Below are 25923 nucleotides of genomic sequence, written 5' to 3' on the forward strand. Positions count from 1 at the left end.
GGTAAACGATTGTGCAACAGAGACTGAGTAAAGCCAAGCAGGGGCGTCGAGAGAGGACGGGGTGGCTGGATGGAGGTGCTCTGGTACTTCCTCTCCATACCGCCTTGATTGTTTAAAATATGTGACTGGTAGGTAATGAACTTGGCTGTAAGTATGCAGTTGCGGACGAACAACACCACCCCAAAGAAGCATATCACCCTCGATAAAACGGTCGACTGCGTTCATCAAACGACCGTCCTGGTTATAACATGGTTGGTGATAACATGGTTAGTTATAAGATTCTTGGTTATAACATGGTATAACCAACATAACTGTTATAACAGTTGCACTACACGTTTGTGCAGCGTTCTGCATTACTTGGCAATAACAGTGATATCGTCCCTGGGTGGGCTTGAACCACCAACCTTTCGGTTAACAGGCGAACACGCTAACCTATTGCTCCACAGAGTCTGACAACGCGCAAGCCACAGGTGTCGAGACTGGACGGGGGACTGGGGGAGGGTGTTCCGGTCTTTTTGGTTGTTAACAGGCGAACGCGCTAACCTATTGCTCCACAGAGTCTGACAACGCGCAACCCACAGGTGTCGAGACTGGACGGCGGCTGCGGGAGGGTGTTTTTGGTTGTGTGGTGAACGATTGTGCCACAGACACTGAGCAAAGCCAAGCAGGGGGGTCGAGAGAGGACCGGGTGGCTGTCTGGAGGTGCTCTGGTACTTCCTCTCCATACGGTAGCCCTTATTGTTTAAAATATGTGACTGGTAGGTTATGAACTTGGAAATCAGTATTAAGTTGCGGACGAACAACCACCACCCCAAAGAAGCATATTACCCTCGATAAAACGGTTGACTGGGTTCGTCAAATGACCAAATCTAGAATTCAGACTATTGTGAAACCATCGCATTCTGAGGCAGCAGTTGCACTGCACGTTTCTTCAGCGTTCTGCATTACCTGGCAGTAATAGTTATATGGTCCTTTGGTGGCAGTCAGTATGCAGTTGCGGATGGACAACACCACCCCAAAGAAGCATATCACCATTGATAAAATGGTTGACTGGATTCATCAAACGACCAAGTATAGCATGGACAATATTGTGAAAAAAAACAATTGCTTTCTGAGGTAGCAGTTTGACTGCACGCTTGTGCAGCGTTTTGCATTACCTGGCAATAACATTGATATCGTCCCTGGGTGGGCTTGAACCACCAACCTTTCGGTTAACAGCCGAACGCGCTAACCGATTGCGCCACAGAGACTGACAACGGGCAACCCACAGGTGTCAAGACTGGACGGGGGACTGGGGGAGGGTGTTCCGGTCTTTTTGGTTGTTAACAGCCGAACGCGCTAACCGATTGCGCCACAGAGACTGACAACGCGCAACCCACAGGTGTCGAGACTGGACGGGGGACTGCGGGAGGGTGTTCCGGCCTTTTTGGTTGTGGGGTAAACGATTGTGCAACAGAGACTGAGTAAAGCCAAGCAGGGGCGTCGAGAGAGGACGGGGTGGCTGGATGGAGGTGCTCTGGTACTTCCTCTCCATACCGCCTTGATTGTTTAAAATATGTGACTGGTAGGTAATGAACTTGGCTGTAAGTATGCAGTTGCGGACGAACAACACCACCCCAAAGATGCATATCACCCTCGATAAAACGGTCGACTGCGTTCATCAAACGACCGTCCTGGTTATAACATGGTTGGTGATAACATGGTTAGTTATAAGATTCTTGGTTATAACATGGTATAACCAACATAACTGTTATAACAGTTGCACTACACGTTTGTGCAGCGTTCTGCATTACTTGGCAATAACAGTGATATCGTCCCTGGGTGGGCTTGAACCACCAACCTTTCGGTTAACAGGCGAACACGCTAACCTATTGCTCCACAGAGTCTGACAACGCGCAAGCCACAGGTGTCGAGACTGGACGGGGGACTGGGGGAGGGTGTTCCGGTCTTTTTGGTTGTTAACAGGCGAACGCGCTAACCTATTGCTCCACAGAGTCTGACAACGCGCAACCCACAGGTGTCGAGACTGGACGGCGGCTGCGGGAGGGTGTTTTTGGTTGTGTGGTGAACGATTGTGCCACAGACACTGAGCAAAGCCAAGCAGGGGGGTCGAGAGAGGACCGGGTGGCTGTCTGGAGGTGCTCTGGTACTTCCTCTCCATACGGTAGCCCTTATTGTTTAAAATATGTGACTGGTAGGTTATGAACTTGGAAATCAGTATTAAGTTGCGGACGAACAACCACCACCCCAAAGAAGCATATTACCCTCGATAAAACGGTTGACTGGGTTCGTCAAATGACCAAATCTAGAATTCAGACTATTGTGAAACCATCGCATTCTGAGGCAGCAGTTGCACTGCACGTTTCTTCAGCGTTCTGCATTACCTGGCAGTAATAGTTATATGGTCCTTTGGTGGCAGTCAGTATGCAGTTGCGGATGGACAACACCACCCCAAAGAAGCATATCACCATTGATAAAATGGTTGACTGGATTCATCAAACGACCAAGTATAGCATGGACAATATTGTGAAAAAAAACAATTGCTTTCTGAGGTAGCAGTTTGACTGCACGCTTGTGCAGCGTTTTGCATTACCTGGCAATAACATTGATATCGTCCCTGGGTGGGCTTGAACCACCAACCTTTCGGTTAACAGCCGAACGCGCTAACCGATTGCGCCACAGAGACTGACAACGGGCAACCCACAGGTGTCAAGACTGGACGGGGGACTGGGGGAGGGTGTTCCGGTCTTTTTGGTTGTTAACAGCCGAACGCGCTAACCGATTGCGCCACAGAGACTGACAACGCGCAACCCACAGGTGTCGAGACTGGACGGGGGACTGCGGGAGGGTGTTCCGGCCTTTTTGGTTGTGGGGTAAACGATTGTGCAACAGAGACTGAGTAAAGCCAAGCAGGGGCGTCGAGAGAGGACGGGGTGGCTGGATGGAGGTGCTCTGGTACTTCCTCTCCATACCGCCTTGATTGTTTAAAATATGTGACTGGTAGGTAATGAACTTGGCTGTAAGTATGCAGTTGCGGACGAACAACACCACCCCAAAGAAGCATATCACCCTCGATAAAACGGTCGACTGCGTTCATCAAACGACCGTCCTGGTTATAACATGGTTGGTGATAACATGGTTAGTTATAAGATTCTTGGTTATAACATGGTATAACCAACATAACTGTTATAACAGTTGCACTACACGTTTGTGCAGCGTTCTGCATTACTTGGCAATAACAGTGATATCGTCCCTGGGTGGGCTTGAACCACCAACCTTTCGGTTAACAGGCGAACACGCTAACCTATTGCTCCACAGAGTCTGACAACGCGCAAGCCACAGGTGTCGAGACTGGACGGGGGACTGGGGGAGGGTGTTCCGGTCTTTTTGGTTGTTAACAGGCGAACGCGCTAACCTATTGCTCCACAGAGTCTGACAACGCGCAACCCACAGGTGTCGAGACTGGACGGCGGCTGCGGGAGGGTGTTTTTGGTTGTGTGGTGAACGATTGTGCCACAGACACTGAGCAAAGCCAAGCAGGGGGGTCGAGAGAGGACCGGGTGGCTGTCTGGAGGTGCTCTGGTACTTCCTCTCCATACGGTAGCCCTTATTGTTTAAAATATGTGACTGGTAGGTTATGAACTTGGAAATCAGTATTAAGTTGCGGACGAACAACCACCACCCCAAAGAAGCATATTACCCTCGATAAAACGGTTGACTGGGTTCGTCAAATGACCAAATCTAGAATTCAGACTATTGTGAAACCATCGCATTCTGAGGCAGCAGTTGCACTGCACGTTTCTTCAGCGTTCTGCATTACCTGGCAGTAATAGTTATATGGTCCTTTGGTGGCAGTCAGTATGCAGTTGCGGATGGACAACACCACCCCAAAGAAGCATATCACCATTGATAAAATGGTTGACTGGATTCATCAAACGACCAAGTATAGCATGGACAATATTGTGAAAAAAAACAATTGCTTTCTGAGGTAGCAGTTTGACTGCACGCTTGTGCAGCGTTTTGCATTACCTGGCAATAACATTGATATCGTCCCTGGGTGGGCTTGAACCACCAACCTTTCGGTTAACAGCCGAACGCGCTAACCGATTGCGCCACAGAGACTGACAACGGGCAACCCACAGGTGTCAAGACTGGACGGGGGACTGGGGGAGGGTGTTCCGGTCTTTTTGGTTGTTAACAGCCGAACGCGCTAACCGATTGCGCCACAGAGACTGACAACGCGCAACCCACAGGTGTCGAGACTGGACGGGGGACTGCGGGAGGGTGTTCCGGCCTTTTTGGTTGTGGGGTAAACGATTGTGCAACAGAGACTGAGTAAAGCCAAGCAGGGGCGTCGAGAGAGGACGGGGTGGCTGGATGGAGGTGCTCTGGTACTTCCTCTCCATACCGCCTTGATTGTTTAAAATATGTGACTGGTAGGTAATGAACTTGGCTGTAAGTATGCAGTTGCGGACGAACAACACCACCCCAAAGATGCATATCACCCTCGATAAAACGGTCGACTGCGTTCATCAAACGACCGTCCTGGTTATAACATGGTTGGTGATAACATGGTTAGTTATAAGATTCTTGGTTATAACATGGTATAACCAACATAACTGTTATAACAGTTGCACTACACGTTTGTGCAGCGTTCTGCATTACTTGGCAATAACAGTGATATCGTCCCTGGGTGGGCTTGAACCACCAACCTTTCGGTTAACAGGCGAACACGCTAACCTATTGCTCCACAGAGTCTGACAACGCGCAAGCCACAGGTGTCGAGACTGGACGGGGGACTGGGGGAGGGTGTTCCGGTCTTTTTGGTTGTTAACAGGCGAACGCGCTAACCTATTGCTCCACAGAGTCTGACAACGCGCAACCCACAGGTGTCGAGACTGGACGGCGGCTGCGGGAGGGTGTTTTTGGTTGTGTGGTGAACGATTGTGCCACAGACACTGAGCAAAGCCAAGCAGGGGGGTCGAGAGAGGACCGGGTGGCTGTCTGGAGGTGCTCTGGTACTTCCTCTCCATACGGTAGCCCTTATTGTTTAAAATATGTGACTGGTAGGTTATGAACTTGGAAATCAGTATTAAGTTGCGGACGAACAACCACCACCCCAAAGAAGCATATTACCCTCGATAAAACGGTTGACTGGGTTCGTCAAATGACCAAATCTAGAATTCAGACTATTGTGAAACCATCGCATTCTGAGGCAGCAGTTGCACTGCACGTTTCTTCAGCGTTCTGCATTACCTGGCAGTAATAGTTATATGGTCCTTTGGTGGCAGTCAGTATGCAGTTGCGGATGGACAACACCACCCCAAAGAAGCATATCACCATTGATAAAATGGTTGACTGGATTCATCAAACGACCAAGTATAGCATGGACAATATTGTGAAAAAAAACAATTGCTTTCTGAGGTAGCAGTTTGACTGCACGCTTGTGCAGCGTTTTGCATTACCTGGCAATAACATTGATATCGTCCCTGGGTGGGCTTGAACCACCAACCTTTCGGTTAACAGCCGAACGTACTAACCGATTGCGCCACAGAGACTGACAACGGGCAACCCACAGGTGTCAAGACTGGACGGGGGACTGGGGGAGGGTGTTCCGGTCTTTTTGGTTGTTAACAGCCGAACGCGCTAACCGATTGCGCCACAGAGACTGACAACGCGCAACCCACAGGTGTCGAGACTGGACGGGGGACTGCGGGAGGGTGTTCCGGCCTTTTTGGTTGTGGGGTAAACGATTGTGCAACAGAGACTGAGTAAAGCCAAGCAGGGGCGTCGAGAGAGGACGGGGTGGCTGGATGGAGGTGCTCTGGTACTTCCTCTCCATACCGCCTTGATTGTTTAAAATATGTGACTGGTAGGTAATGAACTTGGCTGTAAGTATGCAGTTGCGGACGAACAACACCACCCCAAAGATGCATATCACCCTCGATAAAACGGTCGACTGCGTTCATCAAACGACCGTCCTGGTTATAACATGGTTGGTGATAACATGGTTAGTTATAAGATTCTTGGTTATAACATGGTATAACCAACATAACTGTTATAACAGTTGCACTACACGTTTGTGCAGCGTTCTGCATTACTTGGCAATAACAGTGATATCGTCCCTGGGTGGGCTTGAACCACCAACCTTTCGGTTAACAGGCGAACACGCCAACCTATTGCTCCACAGAGTCTGACAACGCGCAAGCCACAGGTGTCGAGACTGGACGGGGGACTGGGGGAGGGTGTTCCGGTCTTTTTGGTTGTTAACAGGCGAACGCGCTAACCTATTGCTCCACAGAGTCTGACAACGCGCAACCCACAGGTGTCGAGACTGGACGGCGGCTGCGGGAGGGTGTTTTTGGTTGTGTGGTGAACGATTGTGCCACAGACACTGAGCAAAGCCAAGCAGGGGGGTCGAGAGAGGACCGGGTGGCTGTCTGGAGGTGCTCTGGTACTTCCTCTCCATACGGTAGCCCTTATTGTTTAAAATATGTGACTGGTAGGTTATGAACTTGGAAATCAGTATTAAGTTGCGGACGAACAACCACCACCCCAAAGAAGCATATTACCCTCGATAAAACGGTTGACTGGGTTCGTCAAATGACCAAATCTAGAATTCAGACTATTGTGAAACCATCGCATTCTGAGGCAGCAGTTGCACTGCACGTTTCTTCAGCGTTCTGCATTACCTGGCAGTAATAGTTATATGGTCCTTTGGTGGCAGTCAGTATGCAGTTGCGGATGGACAACACCACCCCAAAGAAGCATATCACCATTGATAAAATGGTTGACTGGATTCATCAAACGACCAAGTATAGCATGGACAATATTGTGAAAAAAAACAATTGCTTTCTGAGGTAGCAGTTTGACTGCACGCTTGTGCAGCGTTTTGCATTACCTGGCAATAACATTGATATCGTCCCTGGGTGGGCTTGAACCACCAACCTTTCGGTTAACAGCCGAACGCGCTAACCGATTGCGCCACAGAGACTGACAACGGGCAACCCACAGGTGTCAAGACTGGACGGGGGACTGGGGGAGGGTGTTCCGGTCTTTTTGGTTGTTAACAGCCGAACGCGCTAACCGATTGCGCCACAGAGACTGACAACGCGCAACCCACAGGTGTCGAGACTGGACGGGGGACTGCGGGAGGGTGTTCCGGCCTTTTTGGTTGTGGGGTAAACGATTGTGCAACAGAGACTGAGTAAAGCCAAGCAGGGGCGTCGAGAGAGGACGGGGTGGCTGGATGGAGGTGCTCTGGTACTTCCTCTCCATACCGCCTTGATTGTTTAAAATATGTGACTGGTAGGTAATGAACTTGGCTGTAAGTATGCAGTTGCGGACGAACAACACCACCCCAAAGAAGCATATCACCCTCGATAAAACGGTCGACTGCGTTCATCAAACGACCGTCCTGGTTATAACATGGTTGGTGATAACATGGTTAGTTATAAGATTCTTGGTTATAACATGGTATAACCAACATAACTGTTATAACAGTTGCACTACACGTTTGTGCAGCGTTCTGCATTACTTGGCAATAACAGTGATATCGTCCCTGGGTGGGCTTGAACCACCAACCTTTCGGTTAACAGGCGAACACGCTAACCTATTGCTCCACAGAGTCTGACAACGCGCAAGCCACAGGTGTCGAGACTGGACGGGGGACTGGGGGAGGGTGTTCCGGTCTTTTTGGTTGTTAACAGGCGAACGCGCTAACCTATTGCTCCACAGAGTCTGACAACGCGCAACCCACAGGTGTCGAGACTGGACGGCGGCTGCGGGAGGGTGTTTTTGGTTGTGTGGTGAACGATTGTGCCACAGACACTGAGCAAAGCCAAGCAGGGGGGTCGAGAGAGGACCGGGTGGCTGTCTGGAGGTGCTCTGGTACTTCCTCTCCATACGGTAGCCCTTATTGTTTAAAATATGTGACTGGTAGGTTATGAACTTGGAAATCAGTATTAAGTTGCGGACGAACAACCACCACCCCAAAGAAGCATATTACCCTCGATAAAACGGTTGACTGGGTTCGTCAAATGACCAAATCTAGAATTCAGACTATTGTGAAACCATCGCATTCTGAGGCAGCAGTTGCACTGCACGTTTCTTCAGCGTTCTGCATTACCTGGCAGTAATAGTTATATGGTCCTTTGGTGGCAGTCAGTATGCAGTTGCGGATGGACAACACCACCCCAAAGAAGCATATCACCATTGATAAAATGGTTGACTGGATTCATCAAACGACCAAGTATAGCATGGACAATATTGTGAAAAAAAACAATTGCTTTCTGAGGTAGCAGTTTGACTGCACGCTTGTGCAGCGTTTTGCATTACCTGGCAATAACATTGATATCGTCCCTGGGTGGGCTTGAACCACCAACCTTTCGGTTAACAGCCGAACGCGCTAACCGATTGCGCCACAGAGACTGACAACGCGCAACCCACAGGTGTCGAGACTGGACGGGGGACTGCGGGAGGGTGTTCCGGCCTTTTTGGTTGTGGGGTAAACGATTGTGCAACAGAGACTGAGTAAAGCCAAGCAGGGGCGTCGAGAGAGGACGGGGTGGCTGGATGGAGGTGCTCTGGTACTTCCTCTCCATACCGCCTTGATTGTTTAAAATATGTGACTGGTAGGTAATGAACTTGGCTGTAAGTATGCAGTTGCGGACGAACAACACCACCCCAAAGATGCATATCACCCTCGATAAAACGGTCGACTGCGTTCATCAAACGACCGTCCTGGTTATAACATGGTTGGTGATAACATGGTTAGTTATAAGATTCTTGGTTATAACATGGTATAACCAACATAACTGTTATAACAGTTGCACTACACGTTTGTGCAGCGTTCTGCATTACTTGGCAATAACAGTGATATCGTCCCTGGGTGGGCTTGAACCACCAACCTTTCGGTTAACAGGCGAACACGCTAACCTATTGCTCCACAGAGTCTGACAACGCGCAAGCCACAGGTGTCGAGACTGGACGGGGGACTGGGGGAGGGTGTTCCGGTCTTTTTGGTTGTTAACAGGCGAACGCGCTAACCTATTGCTCCACAGAGTCTGACAACGCGCAACCCACAGGTGTCGAGACTGGACGGCGGCTGCGGGAGGGTGTTTTTGGTTGTGTGGTGAACGATTGTGCCACAGACACTGAGCAAAGCCAAGCAGGGGGGTCGAGAGAGGACCGGGTGGCTGTCTGGAGGTGCTCTGGTACTTCCTCTCCATACGGTAGCCCTTATTGTTTAAAATATGTGACTGGTAGGTTATGAACTTGGAAATCAGTATTAAGTTGCGGACGAACAACCACCACCCCAAAGAAGCATATTACCCTCGATAAAACGGTTGACTGGGTTCGTCAAATGACCAAATCTAGAATTCAGACTATTGTGAAACCATCGCATTCTGAGGCAGCAGTTGCACTGCACGTTTCTTCAGCGTTCTGCATTACCTGGCAGTAATAGTTATATGGTCCTTTGGTGGCAGTCAGTATGCAGTTGCGGATGGACAACACCACCCCAAAGAAGCATATCACCATTGATAAAATGGTTGACTGGATTCATCAAACGACCAAGTATAGCATGGACAATATTGTGAAAAAAAACAATTGCTTTCTGAGGTAGCAGTTTGACTGCACGCTTGTGCAGCGTTTTGCATTACCTGGCAATAACATTGATATCGTCCCTGGGTGGGCTTGAACCACCAACCTTTCGGTTAACAGCCGAACGCACTAACCGATTGCGCCACAGAGACTGACAACGGGCAACCCACAGGTGTCAAGACTGGACGGGGGACTGGGGGAGGGTGTTCCGGTCTTTTTGGTTGTTAACAGCCGAACGCGCTAACCGATTGCGCCACAGAGACTGACAACGCGCAACCCACAGGTGTCGAGACTGGACGGGGGACTGCGGGAGGGTGTTCCGGCCTTTTTGGTTGTGGGGTAAACGATTGTGCAACAGAGACTGAGTAAAGCCAAGCAGGGGCGTCGAGAGAGGACGGGGTGGCTGGATGGAGGTGCTCTGGTACTTCCTCTCCATACCGCCTTGATTGTTTAAAATATGTGACTGGTAGGTAATGAACTTGGCTGTAAGTATGCAGTTGCGGACGAACAACACCACCCCAAAGATGCATATCACCCTCGATAAAACGGTCGACTGCGTTCATCAAACGACCGTCCTGGTTATAACATGGTTGGTGATAACATGGTTAGTTATAAGATTCTTGGTTATAACATGGTATAACCAACATAACTGTTATAACAGTTGCACTACACGTTTGTGCAGCGTTCTGCATTACTTGGCAATAACAGTGATATCGTCCCTGGGTGGGCTTGAACCACCAACCTTTCGGTTAACAGGCGAACACGCTAACCTATTGCTCCACAGAGTCTGACAACGCGCAAGCCACAGGTGTCGAGACTGGACGGGGGACTGGGGGAGGGTGTTCCGGTCTTTTTGGTTGTTAACAGGCGAACGCGCTAACCTATTGCTCCACAGAGTCTGACAACGCGCAACCCACAGGTGTCGAGACTGGACGGCGGCTGCGGGAGGGTGTTTTTGGTTGTGTGGTGAACGATTGTGCCACAGACACTGAGCAAAGCCAAGCAGGGGGGTCGAGAGAGGACCGGGTGGCTGTCTGGAGGTGCTCTGGTACTTCCTCTCCATACGGTAGCCCTTATTGTTTAAAATATGTGACTGGTAGGTTATGAACTTGGAAATCAGTATTAAGTTGCGGACGAACAACCACCACCCCAAAGAAGCATATTACCCTCGATAAAACGGTTGACTGGGTTCGTCAAATGACCAAATCTAGAATTCAGACTATTGTGAAACCATCGCATTCTGAGGCAGCAGTTGCACTGCACGTTTCTTCAGCGTTCTGCATTACCTGGCAGTAATAGTTATATGGTCCTTTGGTGGCAGTCAGTATGCAGTTGCGGATGGACAACACCACCCCAAAGAAGCATATCACCATTGATAAAATGGTTGACTGGATTCATCAAACGACCAAGTATAGCATGGACAATATTGTGAAAAAAAACAATTGCTTTCTGAGGTAGCAGTTTGACTGCACGCTTGTGCAGCGTTTTGCATTACCTGGCAATAACATTGATATCGTCCCTGGGTGGGCTTGAACCACCAACCTTTCGGTTAACAGCCGAACGCGCTAACCGATTGCGCCACAGAGACTGACAACGGGCAACCCACAGGTGTCAAGACTGGACGGGGGACTGGGGGAGGGTGTTCCGGTCTTTTTGGTTGTTAACAGCCGAACGCGCTAACCGATTGCGCCACAGAGACTGACAACGCGCAACCCACAGGTGTCGAGACTGGACGGGGGACTGCGGGAGGGTGTTCCGGCCTTTTTGGTTGTGGGGTAAACGATTGTGCAACAGAGACTGAGTAAAGCCAAGCAGGGGCGTCGAGAGAGGACGGGGTGGCTGGATGGAGGTGCTCTGGTACTTCCTCTCCATACCGCCTTGATTGTTTAAAATATGTGACTGGTAGGTAATGAACTTGGCTGTAAGTATGCAGTTGCGGACGAACAACACCACCCCAAAGATGCATATCACCCTCGATAAAACGGTCGACTGCGTTCATCAAACGACCGTCCTGGTTATAACATGGTTGGTGATAACATGGTTAGTTATAAGATTCTTGGTTATAACATGGTATAACCAACATAACTGTTATAACAGTTGCACTACACGTTTGTGCAGCGTTCTGCATTACTTGGCAATAACAGTGATATCGTCCCTGGGTGGGCTTGAACCACCAACCTTTCGGTTAACAGGCGAACACGCTAACCTATTGCTCCACAGAGTCTGACAACGCGCAAGCCACAGGTGTCGAGACTGGACGGGGGACTGGGGGAGGGTGTTCCGGTCTTTTTGGTTGTTAACAGGCGAACGTGCTAACCTATTGCTCCACAGAGTCTGACAACGCGCAACCCACAGGTGTCGAGACTGGACGGCGGCTGCGGGAGGGTGTTTTTGGTTGTGTGGTGAACGATTGTGCCACAGACACTGAGCAAAGCCAAGCAGGGGGGTCGAGAGAGGACCGGGTGGCTGTCTGGAGGTGCTCTGGTACTTCCTCTCCATACGGTAGCCCTTATTGTTTAAAATATGTGACTGGTAGGTTATGAACTTGGAAATCAGTATTAAGTTGCGGACGAACAACCACCACCCCAAAGAAGCATATTACCCTCGATAAAACGGTTGACTGGGTTCGTCAAATGACCAAATCTAGAATTCAGACTATTGTGAAACCATCGCATTCTGAGGCAGCAGTTGCACTGCACGTTTCTTCAGCGTTCTGCATTACCTGGCAGTAATAGTTATATGGTCCTTTGGTGGCAGTCAGTATGCAGTTGCGGATGGACAACACCACCCCAAAGAAGCATATCACCATTGATAAAATGGTTGACTGGATTCATCAAACGACCAAGTATAGCATGGACAATATTGTGAAAAAAAACAATTGCTTTCTGAGGTAGCAGTTTGACTGCACGCTTGTGCAGCGTTTTGCATTACCTGGCAATAACATTGATATCGTCCCTGGGTGGGCTTGAACCACCAACCTTTCGGTTAACAGCCGAACGCGCTAACCGATTGCGCCACAGAGACTGACAACGCGCAACCCACAGGTGTCGAGACTGGACGGGGGACTGCGGGAGGGTGTTCCGGCCTTTTTGGTTGTGGGGTAAACGATTGTGCAACAGAGACTGAGTAAAGCCAAGCAGGGGCGTCGAGAGAGGACGGGGTGGCTGGATGGAGGTGCTCTGGTACTTCCTCTCCATACCGCCTTGATTGTTTAAAATATGTGACTGGTAGGTAATGAACTTGGCTGTAAGTATGCAGTTGCGGACGAACAACACCACCCCAAAGATGCATATCACCCTCGATAAAACGGTCGACTGCGTTCATCAAACGACCGTCCTGGTTATAACATGGTTGGTGATAACATGGTTAGTTATAAGATTCTTGGTTATAACATGGTATAACCAACATAACTGTTATAACAGTTGCACTACACGTTTGTGCAGCGTTCTGCATTACTTGGCAATAACAGTGATATCGTCCCTGGGTGGGCTTGAACCACCAACCTTTCGGTTAACAGGCGAACACGCTAACCTATTGCTCCACAGAGTCTGACAACGCGCAAGCCACAGGTGTCGAGACTGGACGGGGGACTGGGGGAGGGTGTTCCGGTCTTTTTGGTTGTTAACAGGCGAACGCGCTAACCTATTGCTCCACAGAGTCTGACAACGCGCAACCCACAGGTGTCGAGACTGGACGGCGGCTGCGGGAGGGTGTTTTTGGTTGTGTGGTGAACGATTGTGCCACAGACACTGAGCAAAGCCAAGCAGGGGGGTCGAGAGAGGACCGGGTGGCTGTCTGGAGGTGCTCTGGTACTTCCTCTCCATACGGTAGCCCTTATTGTTTAAAATATGTGACTGGTAGGTTATGAACTTGGAAATCAGTATTAAGTTGCGGACGAACAACCACCACCCCAAAGAAGCATATTACCCTCGATAAAACGGTTGACTGGGTTCGTCAAATGACCAAATCTAGAATTCAGACTATTGTGAAACCATCGCATTCTGAGGCAGCAGTTGCACTGCACGTTTCTTCAGCGTTCTGCATTACCTGGCAGTAATAGTTATATGGTCCTTTGGTGGCAGTCAGTATGCAGTTGCGGATGGACAACACCACCCCAAAGAAGCATATCACCATTGATAAAATGGTTGACTGGATTCATCAAACGACCAAGTATAGCATGGACAATATTGTGAAAAAAAACAATTGCTTTCTGAGGTAGCAGTTTGACTGCACGCTTGTGCAGCGTTTTGCATTACCTGGCAATAACATTGATATCGTCCCTGGGTGGGCTTGAACCACCAACCTTTCGGTTAACAGCCGAACGCACTAACCGATTGCGCCACAGAGACTGACAACGGGCAACCCACAGGTGTCAAGACTGGACGGGGGACTGGGGGAGGGTGTTCCGGTCTTTTTGGTTGTTAACAGCCGAACGCGCTAACCGATTGCGCCACAGAGACTGACAACGCGCAACCCACAGGTGTCGAGACTGGACGGGGGACTGCGGGAGGGTGTTCCGGCCTTTTTGGTTGTGGGGTAAACGATTGTGCAACAGAGACTGAGTAAAGCCAAGCAGGGGCGTCGAGAGAGGACGGGGTGGCTGGATGGAGGTGCTCTGGTACTTCCTCTCCATACCGCCTTGATTGTTTAAAATATGTGACTGGTAGGTAATGAACTTGGCTGTAAGTATGCAGTTGCGGACGAACAACACCACCCCAAAGATGCATATCACCCTCGATAAAACGGTCGACTGCGTTCATCAAACGACCGTCCTGGTTATAACATGGTTGGTGATAACATGGTTAGTTATAAGATTCTTGGTTATAACATGGTATAACCAACATAACTGTTATAACAGTTGCACTACACGTTTGTGCAGCGTTCTGCATTACTTGGCAATAACAGTGATATCGTCCCTGGGTGGGCTTGAACCACCAACCTTTCGGTTAACAGGCGAACACGCTAACCTATTGCTCCACAGAGTCTGACAACGCGCAAGCCACAGGTGTCGAGACTGGACGGGGGACTGGGGGAGGGTGTTCCGGTCTTTTTGGTTGTTAACAGGCGAACGCGCTAACCTATTGCTCCACAGAGTCTGACAACGCGCAACCCACAGGTGTCGAGACTGGACGGCGGCTGCGGGAGGGTGTTTTTGGTTGTGTGGTGAACGATTGTGCCACAGACACTGAGCAAAGCCAAGCAGGGGGGTCGAGAGAGGACCGGGTGGCTGTCTGGAGGTGCTCTGGTACTTCCTCTCCATACGGTAGCCCTTATTGTTTAAAATATGTGACTGGTAGGTTATGAACTTGGAAATCAGTATTAAGTTGCGGACGAACAACCACCACCCCAAAGAAGCATATTACCCTCGATCAAACGGTTGACTGGGTTCGTCAAATGACCAAATCTAGAATTCAGACTATTGTGAAACCATCGCATTCTGAGGCAGCAGTTGCACTGCACGTTTCTTCAGCGTTCTGCATTACCTGGCAGTAATAGTTATATGGTCCTTTGGTGGCAGTCAGTATGCAGTTGCGGATGGACAACACCACCCCAAAGAAGCATATCACCATTGATAAAATGGTTGACTGGATTCATCAAACGACCAAGTATAGCATGGACAATATTGTGAAAAAAAACAATTGCTTTCTGAGGTAGCAGTTTGACTGCACGCTTGTGCAGCGTTTTGCATTACCTGGCAATAACATTGATATCGTCCCTGGGTGGGCTTGAACCACCAACCTTTCGGTTAACAGCCGAACGCGCTAACCGATTGCGCCACAGAGACTGACAACGGGCAACCCACAGGTGTCAAGACTGGACGGGGGACTGGGGGAGGGTGTTCCGGTCTTTTTGGTTGTTAACAGCCGAACGCGCTAACCGATTGCGCCACAGAGACTGACAACGCGCAACCCACAGGTGTCGAGACTGGACGGGGGACTGCGGGAGGGTGTTCCGGCCTTTTTGGTTGTGGGGTAAACGATTGTGCAACAGAGACTGAGTAAAGCCAAGCAGGGGCGTCGAGAGAGGACGGGGTGGCTGGATGGAGGTGCTCTGGTACTTCCTCTCCATACCGCCTTGATTGTTTAAAATATGTGACTGGTAGGTAATGAACTTGGCTGTAAGTATGCAGTTGCGGACGAACAACACCACCCCAAAGATGCATATCACCCTCGATAAAACGGTCGACTGCGTTCATCAAACGACCGTCCTGGTTATAACATGGTTGGTGATAACATGGTTAGTTATAAGATTCTTGGTTATAACATGGTATAACCAACATAACTGTTATAACAGTTGCACTACACGTTTGTGCAGCGTTCTGCATTACTTGGCAATAACAGTGATATCGTCCCTGGGTGGGCTTGAACCACCAACCTTTCGGTTAACAGGCGAACACGCTAACCTATTGCTCCACAGAGTCTGACAACGCGCAAGCCACAGGTGTCGAGACTGGACGGGGGACTGGGGGAGGGTGTTCCGGTCTTTTTGGTTGTTAACAGGCGAACGTGCTAACCTATTGCTCCACAGAGTCTGACAACGCGCAACCCACAGGTGTCGAGACTGGACGGCGGCTGCGGGAGGGTGTTTTTGGTTGTGTGGTGAACGATTGTGCCACAGACACTGAGCAAAGCCAAGCAGGGGGGTCGAGAGAGGACCGGGTGGCTGTCTGGAGGTGCTCTGGTACTTCCTCTCCATACGGTAGCCCTTATTGTTTAAAATATGTGACTGGTAGGTTATGAACTTGGAAATCAGTATTAAGTTGCGGACGAACAACCACCACCCCAAAGAAGCATATTACCCTCGATAAAACGGTTGACTGGGTTCGTCAAATGACCAAATCTAGAATTCAGACTATTGTGAAACCATCGCATTCTGAGGCAGCAGTTGCACTGCACGTTTGTTCAGCGTTCTGCATTACCTGGCAGTAATAGTTATATGGTCCTTTGGTGGCAGTCAGTATGCAGTTGCGGATGGACAACACCACCCCAAAGAAGCATATCACCATTGATAAAATGGTTGACTGGATTCATCAAACGACCAAGTATAGCATGGACAATATTGTGAAAAAAAACAATTGCTTTCTGAGGTAGCAGTTTGACTGCACGCTTGTGCAGCGTTTTGCATTACCTGGCAATAACATTGATATCGTCCCTGGGTGGGCTTGAACCACCAACCTTTCGGTTAACAGCCGAACGCGCTAACCGATTGCGCCACAGAGACTGACAACGGGCAACCCACAGGTGTCAAGACTGGACGGGGGACTGGGGGAGGGTGTTCCGGTCTTTTTGGTTGTTAACAGCCGAACGCGCTAACCGATTGCGCCACAGAGACTGACAACGCGCAACCCACAGGTGTCGAGACTGGACGGGGGACTGCGGGAGGGTGTTCCGGCCTTTTTGGTTGTGGGGTAAACGATTGTGCAACAGAGACTGAGTAAAGCCAAGCAGGGGCGTCGAGAGAGGACGGGGTGGCTGGATGGAGGTGCTCTGGTACTTCCTCTCCATACCGCCTTGATTGTTTAAAATATGTGACTGGTAGGTAATGAACTTGGCTGTAAGTATGCAGTTGCGGACGAACAACACCACCCCAAAGATGCATATCACCCTCGATAAAACGGTCGACTGCGTTCATCAAACGACCGTCCTGGTTATAACATGGTTGGTGATAACATGGTTAGTTATAAGATTCTTGGTTATAACATGGTATAACCAACATAACTGTTATAACAGTTGCACTACACGTTTGTGCAGCGTTCTGCATTACTTGGCAATAACAGTGATATCGTCCCTGGGTGGGCTTGAACCACCAACCTTTCGGTTAACAGGCGAACACGCTAACCTATTGCTCCACAGAGTCTGACAACGCGCAAGCCACAGGTGTCGAGACTGGACGGGGGACTGGGGGAGGGTGTTCCGGTCTTTTTGGTTGTTAACAGGCGAACGTGCTAACCTATTGCTCCACAGAGTCTGACAACGCGCAACCCACAGGTGTCGAGACTGGACGGCGGCTGCGGGAGGGTGTTTTTGGTTGTGTGGTGAACGATTGTGCCACAGACACTGAGCAAAGCCAAGCAGGGGGGTCGAGAGAGGACCGGGTGGCTGTCTGGAGGTGCTCTGGTACTTCCTCTCCATACGGTAGCCCTTATTGTTTAAAATATGTGACTGGTAGGTTATGAACTTGGAAATCAGTATTAAGTTGCGGACGAACAACCACCACCCCAAAGAAGCATATTACCCTCGATAAAACGGTTGACTGGGTTCGTCAAATGACCAAATCTAGAATTCAGACTATTGTGAAACCATCGCATTCTGAGGCAGCAGTTGCACTGCACGTTTGTTCAGCGTTCTGCATTACCTGGCAGTAATAGTTATATGGTCCTTTGGTGGCAGTCAGTATGCAGTTGCGGATGGACAACACCACCCCAAAGAAGCATATCACCATTGATAAAATGGTTGACTGGATTCATCAAACGACCAAGTATAGCATGGACAATATTGTGAAAAAAAACAATTGCTTTCTGAGGTAGCAGTTTGACTGCACGCTTGTGCAGCGTTTTGCATTACCTGGCAATAACATTGATATCGTCCCTGGGTGGGCTTGAACCACCAACCTTTCGGTTAACAGTCGAACGCGCTAACCGATTGCGCCACAGAGACTGACAACGGGCAACCCACAGGTGTTAAGACTGGACGGGGGACTGTGGGAGGGTGTTCCGGTGTTTTTGGTTGTTAACAGCCGAACGCGCTAACCGATTGCGCCACAGAGACTGACAACGCGCAACCCACAGGTGTCGAGACTGGACGGGGGACTGCGGGAGGGTGTTCCGGCCTTTTTGGTTGTGGGGTAAACGATTGTGCAACCGAGACTGAGTAAAGCCAAGCAGGGGCGTCGAGAGAGGACGGGGTGGCTGGATGGAGGTGCTCTGGTACTTCCTCTCCATACCGCCTTGATTGTTTAAAATATGTGACTGGTAGGTAATGAACTTGGCTGTAAGTATGCAGTTGCGGACGAACAACACCACCACAAAGATGCATATCACCCTCGATAAAACGGTCGACTGCGTTCATCAAACGACCGTCCTGGTTATAACATGGTTGGTGATAACATGGTTAGTTATAAGATTCTTGGTTATAACATGGTATAACCAACATAACTGTTATAACAGTTGCACTACACGTTTGTGCAGCGTTCTGCATTACTTGGCAATAACAGTGATATCGTCCCTGGGTGGGCTTGAACCACCAACCTTTCGGTTAACAGGCGAACACGCTAACCTATTGCTCCACAGAGTCTGACAACGCGCAAGCCACAGGTGTCGAGACTGGACGGGGGACTGGGGGAGGGTGTTCCGGTCTTTTTGGTTGTTAACAGGTGAACGCGCTAACCTATTGCTCCACAGAGTCTGACAACGCGCAACCCACAGGTGTCGAGACTGGACGGCGGCTGCGGGAGGGTGTTTTTGGTTGTGTGGTGAACGATTGTGCCACAGACACTGAGCAAAGCCAAGCAGGGGGGTCGAGAGAGGACCGGGTGGCTGTCTGGAGGTGCTCTGGTACTTCCTCTCCATACGGTAGCCCTTATTGTTTAAAATATGTGACTGGTAGGTTATGAACTTGGAAATCAGTATTAAGTTGCGGACGAACAACCACCACCCCAAAGAAGCATATTACCCTCGATAAAACGGTTGACTGGGTTCGTCAAATGACCAAATCTAGAATTCAGACTATTGTGAAACCATCGCATTCTGAGGCAGCAGTTGCACTGCACGTTTCTTCAGCGTTCTGCATTACCTGGCAGTAATAGTTATATGGTCCTTTGGTGGCAGTCAGTATGCAGTTGCGGATGGACAACACCACCCGAAAGAAGCATATCACCATTGATAAAATGGTTGACTGGATTCATCAAACGACCAAGTATAGCATGGACAATATTGTGAAAAAAAACAATTGCCTTTTGAGGTAGCAGTTTGACTGCACGCTTGTGCAGCGTTTTGCATTACCTGGCAATAACATTGATATCGTGCCTGGGTGGGCTTGAACCACCAACCTTTCGGTTAACAGTCGAACGCGCTAACCGATTGCGCCACAGAGACTGACAACGGGCAATCCACAGGTGTCAAGACTGGACGGGGGACTGGGGGAGGGTGTTCCGGTCTTTTTGGTTGTTAACAGCAAAACGCGCTAACCGATTGCGCCACAGAGACTGACAACGGGCAACCCACAGGTGTCAAGACTGGACGGGGGACTGGGGGAGGGTGTTCCGGTCTTTTTGGTTGTTAACAGCCGAACGCGCTAACCGATTGCGCCACAGAGACTGACAACGCGCAACCCACAGGTGTCGAGACTGGACGGGGGACTGCGGGAGGGTGTTCCGGCCTTTTTGGTTGTGGGGTAAACGATTGTGCAACAGAGACTGAGTAAAGCCAAGCAGGGGCGTCGAGAGAGGACCGGGTGCCTGGATGGAGGTGCTCTGGTACTTCCTCTCCATACCGCCTTGATTGTTTAAAATATGTGACTGGTAGGTAATGAACTTGGCAGTAAGTATGCAGTTGCGGACGAACAACACCACCCCAAAGATGCATATCACCCTCGATAAAACGGTCGACTGCGTTCATCAAACGACCGTCCTGGTTATAACATGGTTGGTTATAACATGATTGGTTATAACATGATTGGTTATAACATGGTTATAACATGATTGGTTATAACATGGTTATAACATGATTGGTTATACGATGGTTGGTTATAAGATGGTTGGGTATAACATGATTGGTTAAAACATGCTTGGTTAAAACATGCTTGGTTAAACCATGGTTGATTATAACATGGTTATAACATTGTTGGTTATAACATGGTTATAACATGATTGGTTATAACATGGTTATAACATGATTGGTTATACGATGGTTGGTTATAAGATGGTTGGTTATAACATGGTTGGTTATAACATGGATCGTTATAACATGGTTATAACATGCTTGGTTAAACCATGGTTGATTATAACATGGTTATAACATTGTTGGTTATAACATGGTTATAACATGATTGGTTTTAACATGGTTATAACATAATTGGTTATACGATGTTTGGTTATGAGATGGTTGGTTATAACATGGTTGGTTATAACATGGATATAACATGGATCGTTATAACATGGTTATAACATGATTGGTTAAAACATGGTTGGTTATAACATGGATATAACATGGATCGTTATAACATGGTTATAACATGCTTGGTTAAAACATGGTTGGTTATAACATGGTATAACTAACATCACAGTTGCACTGCACGTTTGTGCAGCGTTCTGCATTCCCTGGCAACAACAGTGATATCGGCCCTGGGTGGGCTTGAATCACCAACCTTTGGGTTAACAGCCGTACGCGCTAACCGATTGCGCCACAGAGACTGACAACGCGCAACCCACAGGTGTCAAGACTGGACGGGGGACTGGGGGAGGGTGTTCCGGTCTTTTTGGTTGTTAACAGCCGAACGCGCTAACCGATTGCGCCACAGAGACTGACAACGCGCAACCCACAGGTGTCGAGACTGGACGGGGGACTGCGGGAGGGTGTTCCGGCCTTTTTGGTTGTGGGGTAAACGATTGTGCAACAGAGACTGAGTAAAGCCAAGCAGGGGCGTCGAGAGAGGACGGGGTGGCTGGCTGGATGGAGGTGCTCTGGTACTTCCTCTCCATACCGCCTTGATTGTTTAAAATATGTGACTGGTAGGTAATGAACTTGGCAGTAAGTATGCAGTTGCTGAAGAAAAACACCACCCCAAAGATGCATATCACCCTTGATAAAACGGTTGACTGCGTTCATCAAACAACCGAGTCTAGCATGGACGCTATTGTGAAGCAAAACTAGTGCTTTCTGAGGAAGAAGGTGGACTGCACGTTTGTGCAGCATTTTGCATTACCTGGGAACAACAGTGATATTGTCCCTGGGTGGGCTTGAACCACCAACCTTTCAGTTAACAGGCGAACGCGCTAACCTATTGCGCCACAGAGTCTGACAACGCACAAGCCACAGGTGTCGAGACTGGACGGGGGACTGGGGGAGGGTGTTCCGGTCTTTTTGGTTGGTTGTATAAAACGGTCGACTGCGTTCATCAAACGACCGTCCTGGGCCCTATTTCAGGAAGCCGGTTTAGAAAACTCAGAGTGAAAAACGATACTCAGGGTTGAGTAACCCCGAACTGTCCAACTCGGAATATTCGGTTTCAGAAAGGCTGATAACAATTACTTCAATCAACGCGGAGTTGCTTTAACCCCAAGTTAAGCGCGCGCACGAGGATACATAAAGCCCTGATTAGTGGAGCACAGATTAAGCGAGTCACCATGGAGACGGAGGGAAAGAATGCGCGGTCAATGTATTTTACAGCGCTTGAGGCCGAAATTCTGATGGCAGCATATGCCGATAACATGCAAATTTTGCGGAAAAAAAGTAACACAGCCTCAGCTGCAAAAGAAAGGGAGCATGCATGGCAAAACATAGCCGACAGAGTCAATGCGTGAGTGTTAATTTAAACATTGATCTATGGATTTCCACCCATTTAACACGTTATTTTATTATATTTTATTTTTTATTTTATACATTTTATTTTGTGATGTGATGTGAGCGCAGGTGCAACCCAACAGGCCCCAAACGTTCCTGGCAGCAAGTAAAAATGAAATATAAAAATATAGTCCAAACAGGTAAGGTGTAATTGTATTATGAGCCATAGTGCTTGGTCTGTTTGTCCTATGTAAATCAATTGCAGTTAGAGGCTACATTAATTTTCTTCCTCTAAGCACTTATTGAAATTATCTGAGCACATTACAAGTACATATTTGCTTACTCTGTATGCTCAAATGTGACCCGTTATAGCCAACAGAAAAAAAGCGGAGGCCCGAAAAACAGGTGGGGGTCCTCCACCACCACCACTCACAGAGTGAGCCTTCCCTCAGTCTTGGTTGTCTTTGAGAGCATAATGACAATGAAGTGTAAGGTGATTGGTATATGTTTGTTAATTGCCATCTGGTCCCTTGTAAGTTATAAGTGACCTGTATAAACCTCATATTCTATCAGTTGATGGTGATGGTGTACTGCATCTGGTGCAGCCTCCTGTTGAGCCAGACCAACATGCAGTTGTGAGTACTCTTAATACTCCACAGATTATATGAGTTTACAGTAGAACAGCAATGTTGTTAATTTCTTTACTACAGGAAAATAATGAAGAAACATTGACAGCTGTTACAGAGGAGGAAGCAACAGAGACACTTTATGAGGTTTACATCTTACAATGGAAAATATAACAATTGAATAAAATGTGGTACTATAATAAAACCATGGACTTTCTATGTCTCTAACAGAGTGATGATGGAAATGAAGAGGAAGAGGGTCCAGCCACTTCTCCAACAAACCTTTCCTCAGTAAGATGTTCAGCACTGATTTACAACCAACCTAAGTAGGCATGTACTATGAATGTCAATGCTATTTTCTGTGTTTCAATAGCTCCCTGTAAAGCAGCTGTACAAGACCTATTTGATCAAGAAAATAAAAAAATGCGACTTGGAAATGGAACACTTCAAGCAGCAGATCCAAAAGACCAAGATTGAGATTTTACTGCTGGAACATCAGTTAAGGGTGGGTGAAGTGGTCAGAGATGGACGAATTATTTCAGTGTTTGAACAACATAATAATATACTTATTAATACTTTGTGTACAGGAAATACAGGCGACCAATAAAGCCAGTTGAACAAACAATCTGTTTATTTTCTTTCAACATGTTGAGGTGATGGGTCAAAGGAAATGATTGTGACATATGGTGTCGACTGACTGCTCTTCCATCTTGTATGTCCGTGGGAGGGTCAGGATGTTCATGGTTTGGATCACTGCTGATGTTTGGTTCAGAAGGACAGTGTTCTCCTCTAATTGTGGCAATGTTGTGAAGAATCACACATGCCACAATAATGTCACATGCCCTTTCTGGGGTGACCCTGAGTCTTTGAAGGCACTGGAACCGGGCCTTAAGCATTCCGATAGTCATTTCAACTCTGGCTCTTGTCCTGCAATGAGCCAGATTATATCGCTGCTGTGGGCCCGGTTCAGGGTCAGGGTAAGGGGTAAGCAAATAGGGTAAACATGGATACCCCCTATCACCAAGCAAGTAGCCAGTGAACTCTCCTAAGACAGAAGGATACACTTCAGTTCAAATGTCCCTGTAGCAATTGGTCTTTATATATTTTAAAGTATTTTCAACTCACCATGTCCAAATTTTGTGCTCAGTGTACATTCACGAAAAATTCGTGAGTCATGAACAGAGCCTGGCCACTTGGCTTCCACATTTGTGATAATGTTGGCAGCATCACATATGATCTTCACAGTGCAGAGAACACAAATTAGCATCCATTACTATAATGAAATAATTTGTTAGTTTGAAATGCTACAGGGAACTATGTACCTGTACATTAATGCTGTGGAAAGACTTCCTGTTCACATAGTCTCCGTCATTTACTGAAGGAGCAATGATTGGAATGTGAGTGCCATCTATACAGCCAATCACGCCTGGGAACCCTGAAAATAAATGTAAAATTTAAGTAGTAGTTCAAGTATCACCACATCATGAATTAAGTTTTGTTCATCCTGATACCTGCAATTTTGTGGAATCCCTCTTTGATAAATCTTGTGGGTCTGTGACCGGGGAACACCACAAACGAGTACAGGAGACGTTTCAGTGCAACTGTAACATTCCTGACTGCCCGACAGACGGTAGCCTTGGAAACGTGCTCAGCGTCACCAATATTATACAGAAAGCTCCCGTTTGCAAAAAAACGAAGTGCAATACAAATAATATGTACAGAACTGAGAGAATGTCCGCGATGTGTCACATGAGCAATATTAGGCCTGAGGATGTTATTCAAATGAATTATAGATTGTGCTGAAAAACGGTAACGTTCACACAGAAAATCATCAGGAAATGATAAAATGTCCAAACGCGCTCTAATCACTCTATCCCGGCGGAGAGCTCTGCGGAGAATTTGGGCTTCAACATCTACTGGCTCTTCAAGGAAGGGGCACGCCATGTCTGACACTTCCTACAGTCAGGTTTCCGACAAAGAGGCGGGGACAGTCAGGGTTAGTTGCAGTAAACCTGCTAGGGGGCAGTTTAGCTTCACGGAGTGTGTCGTCATGGTGACTCACTCAGGCTTCATCTGAACTCGCTTTGTGAAACCGAAGACCCAGAGTTTTCGTTCACTCAGGGTATACTTACTCAGAGTTTGCACTAAACCGGCTTCCCGAAATAGGGCCCTGGTTATAACATGGTTGGTGATAACATGGTTAGTTATAAGATTCTTGGTTATAACATGGTATAACCAACATAACTGTTATAACAGTTGCACTACACCAAATCTAGAATTCAGACTATTGTGAAACCATCGCATTCTGAGGCAGCAGTGGCACTGCACGTTTGTTCAGCGTTCTGCATTACCTGGCAGTAATAGTTATATGGTCCTTTGGTGGCAGTCAGTATGCAGTTGCGGATGGACAACACCACCCCAAAGAAGCATATCACCATTGATAAAATGGTTGACTGGATTCATCAAACGACCAAGTATAGCATGGACAATATTGTGAAAAAAAACAATTGCTTTCTGAGGTAGCAGTTTGACTGCACGCTTGTGCAGCGTTTTGCATTACCTGGCAATAACATTGATATCGTCCCTGGGTGGGCTTGAACCACCAACCTTTCGGTTAACAGCCGAACGCGCTAACCGATTGCGCCACAGAGACTGACAACGCGCAACCCACAGGTGTCGAGACTGGACGGGGGACTGCGGGAGGGTGTTCCGGCCTTTTTGGTTGTGGGGTAAACGATTGTGCAACAGAGACTGAGTAAAGCCAAGCAGGGGCGTCGAGAGAGGACGGGGTGCCTGGATGGAGGTGCTCTGGTACTTCCTCTCCATACTGCCTTGATTGTTTAAAATATGTGACTGGTAGGTAATGAACTTGGCAGTAAGTATGCAGTTGCGGACGAACAACACCACCCCAAAGATGCATATCACCCTCGATAAAACGGTCGACTGCGTTCATCAAACGACCGTCCTGGTTATAACATGGTTGGTTATAACATGATTGGTTATAACATGGTTGGTTATAACATGGTTATAACATGATTGTTTATAACATGGTTATAACATGATTGGTTATACGATGGTTGGTTATAAGATGGTTGGTTATAACATGGTTGGTTATAACATGGATCGTTATAACATGGTTATAACATGATTGGTTAAAACATGGTTGGTTAAAACATGCTTGGTTAAAACATGGTT

The 25923-nt window shown here is 48.1% G+C and overlaps 1 long non-coding RNA gene and 15 other non-coding genes across 16 annotated transcripts; all 16 read right to left on the reverse strand.

Moving 5' to 3' along the window:
• Nucleotides 1–1176: 1176 nt before the first annotated feature.
• On the reverse strand, nucleotides 1177–1250 carry trnan-guu (transfer RNA asparagine (anticodon GUU)). Its single transcript has one exon. It is a non-coding gene; the product is annotated as a tRNA-Asn (tRNA).
• Nucleotides 1251–2612: 1362 nt separating this feature from the next.
• On the reverse strand, nucleotides 2613–2686 carry trnan-guu (transfer RNA asparagine (anticodon GUU)). The gene has a single exon. It is a non-coding gene; the product is annotated as a tRNA-Asn (tRNA).
• A 1362-nt stretch (nucleotides 2687–4048) lies between these two features.
• On the reverse strand, nucleotides 4049–4122 carry trnan-guu (transfer RNA asparagine (anticodon GUU)). The gene has a single exon. It is a non-coding gene; the product is annotated as a tRNA-Asn (tRNA).
• Nucleotides 4123–5484: 1362 nt separating this feature from the next.
• On the reverse strand, nucleotides 5485–5558 carry trnan-guu (transfer RNA asparagine (anticodon GUU)). The gene has a single exon. It is a non-coding gene; the product is annotated as a tRNA-Asn (tRNA).
• A 1362-nt stretch (nucleotides 5559–6920) lies between these two features.
• trnan-guu (transfer RNA asparagine (anticodon GUU)) lies at nucleotides 6921–6994 on the reverse strand. Its single transcript has one exon. It is a non-coding gene; the product is annotated as a tRNA-Asn (tRNA).
• Nucleotides 6995–8356: 1362 nt separating this feature from the next.
• trnan-guu (transfer RNA asparagine (anticodon GUU)) lies at nucleotides 8357–8430 on the reverse strand. Its single transcript has one exon. It is a non-coding gene; the product is annotated as a tRNA-Asn (tRNA).
• Nucleotides 8431–9681: 1251 nt separating this feature from the next.
• On the reverse strand, nucleotides 9682–9755 carry trnan-guu (transfer RNA asparagine (anticodon GUU)). The gene has a single exon. It is a non-coding gene; the product is annotated as a tRNA-Asn (tRNA).
• Nucleotides 9756–11117: 1362 nt separating this feature from the next.
• On the reverse strand, nucleotides 11118–11191 carry trnan-guu (transfer RNA asparagine (anticodon GUU)). The gene has a single exon. It is a non-coding gene; the product is annotated as a tRNA-Asn (tRNA).
• A 1362-nt stretch (nucleotides 11192–12553) lies between these two features.
• trnan-guu (transfer RNA asparagine (anticodon GUU)) lies at nucleotides 12554–12627 on the reverse strand. The gene has a single exon. It is a non-coding gene; the product is annotated as a tRNA-Asn (tRNA).
• A 1251-nt stretch (nucleotides 12628–13878) lies between these two features.
• trnan-guu (transfer RNA asparagine (anticodon GUU)) lies at nucleotides 13879–13952 on the reverse strand. The gene has a single exon. It is a non-coding gene; the product is annotated as a tRNA-Asn (tRNA).
• A 1362-nt stretch (nucleotides 13953–15314) lies between these two features.
• On the reverse strand, nucleotides 15315–15388 carry trnan-guu (transfer RNA asparagine (anticodon GUU)). Its single transcript has one exon. It is a non-coding gene; the product is annotated as a tRNA-Asn (tRNA).
• A 1362-nt stretch (nucleotides 15389–16750) lies between these two features.
• On the reverse strand, nucleotides 16751–16824 carry trnan-guu (transfer RNA asparagine (anticodon GUU)). The gene has a single exon. It is a non-coding gene; the product is annotated as a tRNA-Asn (tRNA).
• Nucleotides 16825–18186: 1362 nt separating this feature from the next.
• On the reverse strand, nucleotides 18187–18260 carry trnan-guu (transfer RNA asparagine (anticodon GUU)). The gene has a single exon. It is a non-coding gene; the product is annotated as a tRNA-Asn (tRNA).
• A 1362-nt stretch (nucleotides 18261–19622) lies between these two features.
• trnan-guu (transfer RNA asparagine (anticodon GUU)) lies at nucleotides 19623–19696 on the reverse strand. The gene has a single exon. It is a non-coding gene; the product is annotated as a tRNA-Asn (tRNA).
• Nucleotides 19697–23336: 3640 nt separating this feature from the next.
• LOC146391083 (uncharacterized) lies at nucleotides 23337–24913 on the reverse strand. The gene is made up of 2 exons (XR_014799878.1): nucleotides 23854–24913; nucleotides 23337–23773 (listed from the first exon to the last, which is right to left on the reverse strand). It is a non-coding gene; the product is annotated as an uncharacterized LOC146391083 (long non-coding RNA).
• Nucleotides 24914–25307: 394 nt separating this feature from the next.
• On the reverse strand, nucleotides 25308–25381 carry trnan-guu (transfer RNA asparagine (anticodon GUU)). The gene has a single exon. It is a non-coding gene; the product is annotated as a tRNA-Asn (tRNA).
• Between the last annotated feature and the right edge of the window lie 542 nt (nucleotides 25382–25923).

This window comes from Perissodus microlepis, chromosome 3, assembly GCF_051167445.1.
Source record: "Perissodus microlepis isolate ML-2025 ecotype Zambia chromosome 3, ASM5116744v1, whole genome shotgun sequence".
Classification (NCBI taxonomy): Eukaryota; Metazoa; Chordata; class Actinopteri; order Cichliformes; family Cichlidae; genus Perissodus; species Perissodus microlepis.